The sequence below is a fragment of the Saimiri boliviensis genome, chromosome 2 (genome assembly GCF_048565385.1).
Source record: "Saimiri boliviensis isolate mSaiBol1 chromosome 2, mSaiBol1.pri, whole genome shotgun sequence".
NCBI lineage: Eukaryota > Metazoa > Chordata > Mammalia > Primates > Cebidae > Saimiri > Saimiri boliviensis.
The window spans coordinates 97,701,982-97,715,912 of NC_133450.1; the positions used below are offsets into that span (position 1 = coordinate 97,701,982).

General features: G+C 43.2%; 1 long non-coding RNA gene across 1 annotated transcript in view; it reads left to right on the forward strand.

The window, feature by feature from the left end:
• Window positions 1-4,033, forward strand: part of LOC104651769 (uncharacterized) — a 151,227-nt gene extending 147,194 nt beyond the window's left edge. Inside the window, exon 3 of the long non-coding RNA XR_745202.1 lies at window positions 3,730-4,033. This is a non-coding gene — a long non-coding RNA (uncharacterized LOC104651769). The remainder of the gene's footprint in view (window positions 1-3,729) is intronic.
• Window positions 4,034-13,931: the final 9,898 nt, after the last annotated feature.

Below are 13,931 nucleotides of genomic sequence, written 5' to 3' on the forward strand. Positions count from 1 at the left end.
ACAAAATTGTTAATCATAGTCACCCTACTGTGCACTAGATTATATTCCTCCTACCTAACTGTAACCTTTTGCCCGTGGGCCAGTCCTTCCTCACTTCCCTCTCTCTTCCTCTCCCTAGCCTCTAGTAACCACCATTCTACTCTAGACTTTCATGAGAACAACTTTTTAAGATTCCATGTATCACTCTGAACATGCAATATTTACCTTTTGATGCCTGGCTTATTTTATACAATGTCCTCCAGGGTCATTCATGTTTCTGCAAAGGACAGAATTTCATCCTTTCTCTGGCTCAGTAGTACTCCATTGTGTATACATGCCACATTTTCTTTATCCATTTTCCATCGATGGACACTTACGTTGATTCCGTATCTCGGCTATTGTGAGTAGTGCTGCATAAATATGGGAGTGGAAATGTCTCTTCGATATACTGATTTCATTTTTGGAAACATACATATATATATGTCTCCTATATATATAATATATATTACTATATGTTACATATATATATAGGATACATATATATATATATATATATATATATATATATATATATCCAACATTGCTGAGATTGCCAAATCATATGGCAGTTCTATTGATAAGTTTCACTATTATTGTCAAAATTCAAATACTGGCACGATTACTTTTCTATTTGTGATGATTCCAAAGGAGCTTACTTAGTTCACTTTTGCAGTTCTTGCAGGCAACTGCTATTATAAAGTGGAGGAACATGATAAATTATCTGAATAGATCTTTTCCTTTTAGGGAGACATACTAGAGAACATCAGCCTAGAGAGGTGAAATGATTGCCTCAGGTCACACAGCTTGTCAGAGACAGAGCCAAGCCTAGAAGGTCAGCTCTCTGGACCCCTGGTCCAGACTTTTTTCCTATTTCTACTATATTTTTAGTATTTTATACACTCATAACTTGGAATTACATACATATAAAGTTTATTTACAGATGTTTTATGATTGAGACACTTTGACCCCTTGATTCAGATATTTTTCTCATAACTTGGGATTAGCAAAGCTAATTTGTATCTCAATTCATGGCTATCTGGAAATTGACTTCCTCTGATAAAGCTAGCCCCTTGATCATTGTGCCACTCTGTGGAGTGGACCAGAAAGCCTGATGAACATCCCCTTCAACAGGCTGTTCCCCACTGCCAGGACTCATAGGCCGTCATGCAGCAAGACAGTGGGATGAGCAGAGGCCCAGCTAGGCCAGAGAGAGCAGGATGGGGCTGGAGCTCCGGAACAGAGGCAGCCTGCAGAGAGGGTGAAGTCAGCGAGAGCAGGCAGGAGGCGGAGGGAGGAGGGAGCCAGGTGAGGAAGGGCAGAAGAAGAAGCAGGTACCTTAAGGTAGAAGAGGTGGAGCAGAGTCAGGAATGGAATAAAGAAGGAAGGATGAGGCAAACTGAATCAAGGCAGGCAGGCAAGAGGGCTGGAGTTCAAGGGCATCTGTGTTCCCAGGCCACAGGCCACGCAGGACTTCAGGACTCTGAGTTATCGAGAGTTAGGGAGTCTGGAACTGAAGTCAGAGATCGTATATGCCTGCTCACCTTGTGCCTCAGCACCCTACACACAAGGGGTCTTCAGATATCAGAGGAAGAAAAAAAGAGAAGGAGGGGGCTTCAGGAGCCCAAATCTGAGAGTTTGGTTATTGTAGCAGGTAAAATCAATTAAAAAGTCTGCACAACACCACAAGTGAGATAAAGCTGCGTCAAGATTCCTGGTAAACAGCACACACTTCTTTCCAGAATTAGTAAAGTAGGAGGTGGCTGAGCACAGTGTCTCACACCTGTAATTCCAACTGTTTAGGAGGCCAACGCGGGTGGATCTCTTGAGGTCAGGAGTTCAAGACCAGGCTGGCCGAGAAGGGGAAACCCTGTCTCTACTAAAAATACAAAAATTAGCTGGGCATGTTGGTGCATGCCTGTAATCCCAGCTACTCAGGAGGCTGAGACATGAGAATCACTTGAACCTGGGAAGCAGAGGTTGCAGTGAGCCGAGATTACACCGTTGCCCTCCCAGCCCGGGAGACACAGCAAAACTCTGTCTCAAAAAAAAAAAAAAAGAAAAAGAAAAGAAAAGAAAAGAAAGAAAAGTGGGAGGTGAGATCATAGCCAAAGGCAGAAAGGAGGCAAGACAGGAAGACAGGCTGGAGGGTGAGAAAGAGTGATTTTATTTTCACTGTTTATGCATGGAACTCTCATTTTCTACCACCTGGGACATGTCAAGACTTAATAAACATGCTTTCGATAACAGTTTTTGTTGTTGTTAAGCATATCACGTTAGTAGTAGATTATTTCATGTTAGCTGGACTTAGGCCTTATCTAAGAATGGCTGATGCAATCTATAAAGTAAGGTTTCCACAGGATGATGATTCAGCCAGAAACGAACACCCACTCAGAGCCCCTTTCATGCCCAGTGCTTCCTAAGACTTTATCCAGGTCCAGATGCAAGGAACTGCTCCTCTCCTTGGATCCTGCAGGCCCAGCCCACCCACTGCCTGAAAATAACAGGGGGAGCAGGCACAGGACCAGGACCTTCTCCTGAATTTTAATCCTTAATATTCCGCCTGAAGTCTAGGCCTCTGCTGACCTTGAACTTCACCTTCCTGCATCTTTTCATCTATCTGGCTCTTAGAGGAAGGCCTGCCCTCAGCAATGATGAGCTCCAATTCTCCCTTTACAGCCTCCTCTCGACACGAGGATTCTATGCTGTCTCCTCTCATTCCCAGACCTTTTCCTCCAAATCTCCTAAATCCTACGACTGTTAACCCTGAACTTGAAGCTGTTCTCTGCCCAGTGTTCCCCTGCTCCTGGACCCTAGCCTAAGTCACCTGACTCCCAAAAGAAGTTAAAAGACTCATCCAAGATCACACAGATTGATAATGTCAAAACTCAGAGCTAAAAATGCTGCTACAGTGTCAGGAACAGGTTAACACTGATACATATATATTTGAGGAAATAAAAACTGCCCAACAAATACAATAATTTACAAAATTCATAAAATGTAGTATCCAAGGTCAAGAAGGTTATAGGCTTTAAAGACTTAGTTCAAGATACCACCACCACGATAAGAGCAGTCAGGGATGGTTATTGAAAGATCCATACCGGTGACTTAAGAAAACCACTTCCTTGGAAACTGCTAGAAGGAGCTAGAACAGTATTGCTCAAACTGTGTTCTATGGAGCATTGAATTCTTGGGATGTGAATTAGCGCACCTTGACAAAATTGTTCCACAATCAAGTTAGCTTAGGAGGCATACTCTCTATCTTCCTTGATATTCCCAGTACATTTGAGTATATTTAATGTCCTAAGAAGTTGTAAAGTAAAAACACTTGTTATACTTGATTTAACCTAATCTTTTCTACATTTCCTTGACAACTGCTCACTGCCTCTCTCTCTCTCTGTCTCTGTCTCTCTCTGTCTCTCTCTCTGTCTCTCTCTCTCTCTCTCTCTCTCTCAACAGACCACCTATTAGTCCTGAGAACGCAGTTTGGGAAATTCTGAGCCAGGTTTATTTAACAGGTTTTTAAAACCTCCTGATTCTTTAAACTTAATTATTAGCTAGAATGGGCCAAACTACTGGCTTTACTCAGTTCATGGGATGATCATAAATCCTGTGCCATTAGATTCTCTGACACATGCTCTGCAGTGAAATGCATCCTCATTCAGTGCATTCATTAAAAACAAAACAAAACAAAACAAAAAAAAAAACCTCTAGGGTCTAACGAAAGGAATGGAGAGTAATCACATCATTCTAAAATCCTTCCTTTGCAGTCCTGCAGTCACAGCTCCAAAGACTCTGGGTTTTGGCATGAGAGCTATAACTACTCTGGAAGAATTCGTGATCAAATGCACATCTTTCTGGGGAGGCAGAATATCACAGGCCCGTGACACTCGAGTGCTGTAACAGGCACTAGAGATTGGCAGTACATTCCAACGTCTCATAAACCAGCAAGCAGCCTCAGGAAGACTGGCAGCTGCCAAACCCATAGGCTAAACAGTGATGGGGCTGGGATTAGAACCCAGATATTTTGGTTCATCTGCCAGGAAATTTTTCCTGTCCTAGAATTATCTGCTCTTCTCAGAAAGAAAGAGCTCAGTCCTCTTCATCCTGAAATCTACCATAGGGAAGGCAAGAAAGAAACGAACCAAAATGTTAATCGTGGTTGATACTGAAGTGGTAATTTGTCTTTGTTCTATTTTTTCTGCATTGACCGAAATGTCTACAAAGGACATATATTGCTTTTATGCCAGAACAAAGTTATGTTAAAAACATTTAAAACGCCAGAAGGTAAAGTACATACCCTGGAAAGCATCATGTACGTGGCTCCGCTCCTAGTTGTTGACCACAATAAGCAGAGCTAATGAAATGCCACGGCATTTCCCTGTGCCAAGGGAGGCATTAGGTTGGGATCAATGGATGACTCATGGAGGCAGCGTGTGGAGGCCTCCCTGCTGGCTGCTGGCAGGGCATCGGCTCTCTCTGGTAGGCATCATGCTGCTGTGGCTTCACCCACCGACTGGCGCGGAGCAGAGCCCTGCTTCATTGCGTTTAGTAATTTCCTCTTAAAGCATGTGTATCGAGTGGGCTTTGAATGGCTCCTCTGTGATTTCTAAACTCAACCTAACTGAATATACATCATTAATTGGAAAAAAATTGCTTGACGTTGCCTTTTTGTATTTATACACCAGTCTCCCACCTAACAAAAACTTCTCTTCGGCCTGTGTCTAGAAACAATACTTTTAGTATTTTAATGCCTATTTTGGAGTCCGAGCAGGTTGTGCCCTGTTTACATATAAGAAGTGAGTGTGTCTGTGTGTGCACACTTGTGTGTATGTGTGCATGCGTGAGATAAAGCTAATAACTTAGATCCTTCAATTCTGAAGAGAATAATTTGATAATCCCTTCAATCAAACAGCATGTATTCAGTCACTTCTACAATATATATTTACTAAAGTTTTTCAAACACGGTATATACACTGTACCTTAAAGTACTCTGAATCTTGGACTACTATCATTCTTCTTAAAAGGAACAGCTGAGGGTGTCTTTATGCCCATGATTTCCATCAATACCTCCTCATTTCTCACTCTTCTCTGCCTGACAATTACCACAGCTCTGTGCGTCACCGTTTGAGAACAAAGTTACTGGTCCTTCCCCTATGTCACCCTAACCTGTCCTCCCTCCCATAGTCCCAGAGTATGTTGGGTCTTCCCTGCCAGCCCCTGACCCAAAGCCAAGATCCTCCTCTCTGGTTTTGAATCCATCTCATGTCATTTTATCTCCCCAGGGTCCCTGATGCATTAATCACCTCTCTTGGACACTGGATCTTTAATTCTCTTTCTTTTACCAGCTTTTCCTGTCAGTTTATAAGCTTGCTCAGTTCTCACCCATCTTAAATTACTGCCCCTTAACCTTACATGGTCATCTGGTTACTGCTTTCCCTCTCCTGTTCCCTTTTCCTCAAGCTTTTCTGATGATTAGACTGAACTCACTGTCCGCATTTTCTCAAGTCACATTCTGTTCTCCCTGGAAGCAACCTGGCTCCCACAGTCAAACCACTGAGAGGGTTTCTGCAAAGTTTACCGACGATGAGATATTGTCTTCACTCCTCAAGGTGCTGGACATCTTCCTTGCCTTTGACCCTAATGACTGCGCATGCCTTGAGACACTCTACTCATAACGCCTTCTTAGACCCCGCCTTCAGCCTTGCTGTCTTACACTCTGACTGTTCCATCTCAGCCTCTTCCAGTGGCCCTTCTTTCTTTCTTTTTTTTTTTTTTTAGCACCATTTTGCTTTTTTATTTATTTATTTATTTTTTAATTGCATTTTAGGTTTGGGGGTACATGTGAAGAACATGCAAGATTGTTGCATAGGTATGCACATGGCAGTGTGGTTTGCTGCCTTCCTTCTCCTCACCTGGATCTGTCATTTCTCCCCATGCTATCTCTTCCCACCTTCTTTCTAGATATGCTCCTTAAACATGGAAGTTTCCAATGTTTCATTCTCCAGCTTTTTATTCTAGATTCACTTCCCTTTTTATGCTACACCTTGGGTGATTTAACCCATTTCTGTTTATGCTGATGGTTCCCAAATATACTCTGTCCAAGTCAAAGTACTCCTGTTCTTGAGTTATAGACTCATTCCAAGTGCCTGCTTGATATCCTAACTTAGATGCCTGCTGGCACCTTAAAGTCAATATGCTCCAAATCAAACTTATTATCTCCCCAACACCCCAAACTTACAGCTGCTTCTCCTATGCCTCGTGTTAGTTGGAAAACCATCACAAGAGTGACCAAGCACCCTTATTTTTCCAGGACAGAAGGGCTTCTGAGGATGTGGGACTTTCAGTCTTGAAACTGTCACAATCCAGGCACACGGCGATGGTCTCCCTAACCACCACCGACCCATCATTGGATCCAGAACCTTAGAGTCACCTTTGACTCGGCCCCCTTCATCTTCATCTTCCATCTGCCTGTCCTGCTAACTTAATTTCCTAAATAGTTACTAAATTCCCATTTTTCTTTCCAATCCTAGCTCATGCCCTGACCATCTCTTGCCAGTTTTACTGCCCTAGCTTGCTGAGTATTCTCTTCACTGTCAGCTTTCTTCCCTTTTTGATGTATGCTGAATTCAACTGCAGAAAGGATAAACACCAGTCTTACCCCATCTCCGCCCTGCTTAAAGCATTCCATGGGCTTCCCACTGCTTGAGATAAAGCCCAAACAAGTTGATATGTCAAAGTTCTCCATGGTTGTCTTAATCTGTTTTGCATTACTATAGAGGAATACCTGAGGCTGGGTAGTTTATAAAGAAAAGAGATTTATTGAACTCATGGTTCTGCAGGTTGCACAGGAAGCATGGCACAAGCATGTGCTTCCAGTAAACACCTCAGGAAGATTCCAGTCATAGGAAAAGGGGAGCTGGCATCACATGAAGAGAGAGAAAGTGGAGGAGATGCCAAGTTCTTTTAAACAACGAGGTCTAGCAAGAGCTAAATAGAGTGAGAAACTAGGTGTGATGGCTCATGCCTGTAACCCCAGCACTTTGGGAGGCTGAGGCAGGCAGATCACTTGAGGTGAGGAGTTCAAGACCAGCCTGGCCAACATGATGAAACCCCATCTCTACTAAAAAATATACAAAAAATTAGCTGGGCATGCTGGTGCATGCCTGTAGTCTCAGCTACTCAGGAGGCTGAGGCAGGAGAATCAGTTGAACCCAGGAGGTGTAGGTTTCAGTGAGCTGAGATCACACTACCTTACTCCAGTCTGGGTGACACAGCAAGACTTCATGATACATATATACATAGAGTGAGAATTCAGTCATTACTGCTAGGATGGCACAAAGCCCTTCATGAGATATCTGTCCCCACGACCCATATGCCTCCCACTAGGCCTCACCTCCAACATTGGGGAACAAATTTTAACATGATATTTGGAGGAACAAGTATCAAACCATATCAGTGGTCCGCCCATCCCTGGCCTCACGTGTGTCTCACAGTGAGCTTTATGTCAGTGTCTACACAGGCCAGACTGTGTATCCTCAGCTCTTGCTGTGACCTTTTCCTGGCATATCCTATCTCTGCCTCATCTCCCTTTGTCAACTGGTTAACTCCTCAAGATTCATCTGAGGTTCAAGACTCAACTCCTCCCCTGTCACTACCTGCAAAAGACCTTCCATGACAATCTCACTCTGCAAGTGGGTCAGCTGTCACCAAGATCACTCTCCATAGTCCATTCAAATAACTCCTTACAGGTCAGTCTTCTCTGGGCTGCCAAGTTCATAGGAGTACACACAGCATTCTCCTTGCCTCTGTGTCCATTGCATCTAGCACTATGCCTGGCATAAGATAGGCCTCAACAAACATTTGTGGAACTTATCTATCTATCTGAGGTGCAGGCTGGTGGCCAGCAGGTCAAATCCAGCCCATAGTCATGGTTGGTTTGGCCTACATGATGGATTTTTATTTTTGTATACCAACGTTAAAAATCATGCGATCTCATGCAAAATTCCCAAATTCTGGAATCTTAATATCTGAAAACATTAGGTTCCTATTTTGTGTAGTAGCTGACCTCATGAGAGAGCACCAGCTGCCATCTTAGCCCACATCTCACTCTGAGCCTGTATCTCTTCTGGATGCTGGTGGGGAGCTGCTATAGAATCTTTTGATTGAGCTTCATTTGGAGGAGCTTCTCGGCATTTGCTCTTCCTTAAATAGTGAACTGATGGTTTGGAGACCCATTTGGTTATCCTGGAATGTTTAGGGTGAACAAGAAACCCACACTGACCAAAAAATTCTGGTCTGGTTTTTTTGTCTAGATTTCTATCTGATATCTAAATTTTCATGCTGTAACTCTTACCCTCAATTTTTGAAACTCAAAGAAATATCTTAAATATTCTTTCATACATTTTCCCTGAAGAGCTCTAAGAGAAGATGGTAGTATTAGTATCATCTTCAAACTAGCACTTTCCTCACTGCTACCTCATTTTATTCTTACCTCTGTGGCAGTAAGTCACGAGAGATTCCATTTTATAAGCATATTGAATTTTTGCCACAGATATGATTGTTTTCAGAGTAAACAGACAACAATCACATGCACACAGACATCTCAAGAGCTTTTTACATCTTAACTGTTAACAGCTTCATGAATTCTAATGGTTCAGAAAAAGTTTATTTTTCACCACAGGCTCAGATGGAAATCGCTGTCATCAGGAATAGCTGAAATCCCCAGCTGAGATAAAGGATTTCTAGGCAGAGGAAATCAGAGTCTGACCTACTGATGCTGCCATCTGTTCCCCTATGTGAACCCGAGAGCTGGGGGGCTCCTGTGGGACCCAGGGAACCATCCAGCTGTGGGTTTGTGTTTTATTGGATTTAAATCAGGCAAGGTTTCTGACTTCCAGGATTCCAGAGTCACTCTACAATGTTTAGCTCTATGAGACACTGCTACTATATGCTTTTTGATATTTTTATTAATAATAAATTAAAATTAATTTAAATGAGATAATTTCGTGACACTCTTTGGAATCACTACAGATACCACCCAACATACTAGATTCAAGATTTCTGAACAGGGACTTCAGGGTCTCCTTCTATTTCAGACGGCCTTCTCTGGAACAGTGGGCCGCTCCTCCTTTGTGACTTTGGAACTGCTCTGCAGCAGAACTGACAGGCAGAGAAGGTGCAGGGTAGCCGGATAATCCCATGAGCTGTGATGGGAAAAATCCACCGTGAGCCGAGATTCCTTTCTCATTGGGTGGAATCTCCAAATCACCCCATGCTCTTTTGTTGCACCACACTGAAGACTGATTTTCATGTTTCTCCCCAAGAGCCTCCCACTGAAGAATGGCTAAACGCCAGACACTGTCTGCTTCAGGGAGAGCTTGGCCTTCCCACTATCCCTTTCCCTCTTGCCAAAAACACTCCGGAAACTCCCTCTGAAGTCATGCATATCTCTTCTGCACTGTGACCCTGCCTGTGCATGACTGTGGCCACCAGCAGCTGGGCACGGCAACTGAGGGGAAGATACCTGCTCTGTAATGACAGCGGAGATGAATCTTTATTTTAATGAGACATAAGAGATGGGCCGCATGAGTAAGAACAGCATCAAGATTTTCTAAGGGCAGACTGCAGACACTGTTTGCCGACCCTTGTCCCATTTACCTGGTGCCTGGGATGAGGCACCATGACAAGCCTGAGCAAGCTTTTTGAGGCTTACTAAACTCCTTTTCCTTGGTGGTAACCTTCCTTCATGCATTTCTAACTAAGAGAGAATGTCAAGATCATATCCACATCAAGCTAGCGGAGGGAACCAATTCAAAGTCTCATTTCCTGCCCCAAATTTTATTGAATAAGTGGGATGATATTTAGGAGTTTCATTTGAAGAAGAGAGAGCCTGGCTTGGCCACGGTTTTTGAACACGCCCGCAACATGATTCTGCCTGGCCTAATCTACCCTTGAACTATACACAGAGCAGTACAAGCCAACCAGGCCCATATGTCATTACTGGAAGCACTAAATGACCATGGTCCCTCTTTCCTTGCCAATGGGAAACTAACATATTTCCGCTTGTATTTCTACCTTGGATTACACAGGAAGATCAGCCTAACAATTGCTTCTCAGACACGCCAACAAATTCATTTCAGCAAACACTTATTTATCACTGGCTGTGTACTAGACATGAAACCAAGATGAAATAGATGCAGTCTCTCACCATAAGGAGCTTACAACTTGAATGTATGGAATTAGACACATGCATACCCAAATATGGATTAGTGGACTGGAATACAAATGCAAATAGATTACCTAGAACACAACCCAGAGATATAAAGCAATGAAAACATTTGCTATAGTGGTTAAAGACATGTGGAGAACAAAGCAAGAATGTCCACTATCTGTATAATTAGAAATCTAGAAGGAGATGATAGAGGGAATGATCAAGAAATAACACTCAAAGAGATAATAACTGAGGATTTCTCAAACATTAGGAATTCCAAAAAATCCCAATTAAGTAAAAGGAAATTTGCACACAATCCATCATGGTGAAACTGTGAACATCAAAGACAAAGAGGTAATCTTAAAACTATCAAAAGAGAAAAGACACATTTCCTACAAAGGAAAAGCAATTAGGAAAATACAGTTTCTCCATGATAGCAGTAAGCCAGAAAAGACAGGGAGGGGAGTAGTATCTTCAAGACAGTACATAACCACCAAGTTAGAATCATATGACCTCAAAGCAATTATAAAATAATTTTGGCCATGATAGGGATTTAAAGTTATAAGTAAGGTGCTCTGAGAACACTAAGGGAAGAGCAGTAATCGTGCATGGTTGGTGGTGTTGAGAGGTCGTGAGAGCTGGGGAGTGAAGAGACAGGACCGCAGCCAGTGATAGGATCCCTTTGTTTAAATGAGGAAAAGGCTCTACCTCAAATCGAACACAGTTCTGCTCAAGGTGCCCAGAGTTAGGCTGTAGGCAAGACCCCAATTCTTCTGGACTCTTCAGCTTGGTGGCCTTGCATAAGGCACAGTCTGCACATCTGTATCTTCTGCCCTGGGAGAAGGTACTTCAGACAGTGCAGTCTGAGCAAAGGCATAGCCTGGAGGTCCACATGGAAATACTATGGTATGTTCAAGCAATACAAAGCTTCTAATAGCTGCATCCCTTAAAGTGTGAGTTCTTCCTGGTGTTCAGGCTCATGCAGTGGACTGTAGAGAAGAACGCTCATTCCCGTGAGTGGAACAGGCAGCACACAGGTAAGCTAAATGGGAGCTTCGAGGCTGATAAACCCCCTCCAGAATACAATCAATGTGATTTCCAAGGACATCTGGGCCTAGTAGAATTCTAAGCCTGAGATGGTCAGGCACCATTATACAAGACCCGCCACATCTCCAGCAAGGCCCCAGTGGAGCTGATGCTCACACACCCCTGCAGGCCCTCTGCTCATTTACACTTCTCTACTCCATGCCATGGAAATACAAGTAGTTAGGAGCTATAAAGGATTTCTTGTGAGTCCTACACCTCAGCCTGCGTTTGCCCACTCCTATGGCAACAGAGTATTAAAGTACTGAAGTCCCCAAGAACCTTTGAGGTTATTCAATACTTCCTCACAGCCAGTATGGAATTTCCTGTACAACATCAGTGACCAAAGCCCATCCCTCTCCTGCCCGAGCTTTCCCAGGACCAAAGGCTCACAGTCTATGTCATCATGATGAATCTTCTCTTCAAGATGTCAACTCTCATTTCTTCCTATGTCTGTCTTCTCCAAGGAAAAGAGATTCAGTCTTTCCCTTGAGGGACTACATCCTAATCATTTGAATATTTGGCAAAGTAGCTACACTCACCCCAATCACAGGTTTTATCTCATGACACTGTAAACCCCTTCACTGCTGCCTCACAAGAGTACCTTGAGGGCAAAGATCATTTCCTGTTATCATTGCCAACAAGTTCTGGAGTACTAGTGGCTACATGATGGACATTCACCAAAGTACTTCTGAAAGAACAGGCTTTCAAATCATCCAATTCATCTTTTTCTTTCTTTTCTTTTCCTTTTTGAGACAAAGTCTCACTCTGTCACCCAGGCTGGAGTGCAGTGGCATGATCTCGGCTCACTGCAATATCTGCCCCCCGGGTTAAAGCAATTCTTCTGCCTCAGCCTCCCACGTAGTTATGATTACAGGCATGCACCACCACACCCAGCTTATTTTTTTATTTTTAGTAGAGATGGAGTTTCTCTACGTCAGCCAGGATGGTCTCTCTCTCCTGACCTCATGATCTGCCCATCTCAGCCTCCCAAAGTGCTGGGATTATAGGAGTAAGCCACCACACTCGGCCCCAAGTCATCTTTCACTGGACATGCTAGAAAGATGAGTTTTCTTTTCTGATCTAGAAAAATATGAAATCCAGAACTCAAAACAGGCAACCTCAATGTGTGTGTGTGTGTGTGTGTGTGTGTGTGTGTGTGTGTGTGTGTTACACAAGAGAGAAGGACTACTCTCCTCTGGGGCCATAGTATTTTCCTTCTATTCTCTCTCATATTCTCCTGGGCAGCAGCAGTCTCTTATGAATCTTCAAACTTATCTCTACTTTCTCATCATTCACAGGGTGAATTTTCCCAAAGATAAGGAGAAGCCAGGACACAAGGAAAACCATTGCAGTCCTTCCTCTGGTTCCTTCTACCACTGCCCCAACTCAAAGCTCTGCTGCAATGTAGATCACGTTTTTCCCAGAAAATGCAAACTTCTTAAGAAAACTGACTATCTTCCGCAACTCCTAGTACAGTGCTAAGCATACAACTAATTTCTGCAAGACAGTGTAGAAGCTAAGAATGGGCTCTGCAGCCAGTCACCCAGAACTTGAATCTGAACTCAGCTCTGTGACAGTGATAAGTACCAAACCTCTCGATGCTTCTGCTTCCTTATTTGTGAAATGGAGACAGTGATGTTACCTACCACACGGGGCTTCTGAGAGGGTTGAGGAAATACATGCGAAATACCTGGTATGTAACATGCTAGGTAGTACCTGCAAAAGCATTAGCTGTCATCATAATTTCATAACCATTTATTGAGCTAATTGCGGGTAAATGCTGAATTACAACATGAGACAATCTTGTGCTAGGTATGTAATTTTTCATACTCATTGAAAGCATTTACAGAGCCTTCTCCGTGCAAACTGCTGAGGGCACGAAGACGAAGAGCACTTGGGGAGATGGTGTCACTTGGGAAGGTATTCTTTTCTCCCTTTTTCCCTCTTACATTTGATACCAGAAGGTATCTCCGATGAGGCATTAGCAGGTATCAAATCTTTAAGCATGTCCCCTAATCCTTTTGGACCTCAGTTTCCTCAACTGCAAAGCCGGTGGTTTGGCTACTTGATCATCTTGTTTTAACACTGTATAACTTTGTGATTATGGAGATTTGATTTTCTGTAAAAAAAAAAAAATTGCATTTCTGTTTCAGAGGTTTTCCTCCCACTCTTCTTCTCATGGACTAGGAAACATGGGAACTTAATTTTGAGGCCACAAAAGAGGAAAAACCCAGATTCCTCAACACAGACCAGCTTTGATGACATCAGAAAAGAGGGAGGAGTGATCTCTTCAGACCTGGGAAGCTGACAGGTGACTCTCCTAGAGGCTAGTGTGCTTGAGGTCTCTGAGGGGGGTCCAGTCGCTGCCCCCACAGACCAGGACAGAATAAGATGTTTTCATGGCAGGACCTGCAGAAGAAACCATCCATCTCTTGCTGCTTCAGACAATAGACCAGCTTCTCTTGGCAGGGGGCAAATCTATGCCAAGATTCACTGAGGTTTTGCTTGTCAACTGGGTGGTAGTAGACCCTTTGTTTCTTCCTGGGTCCATTGAACAAATAAATAAATTTAAAAAAAAAAACAAATAGTTGATCAAAGTTGAGCCATGTCCAAGCTC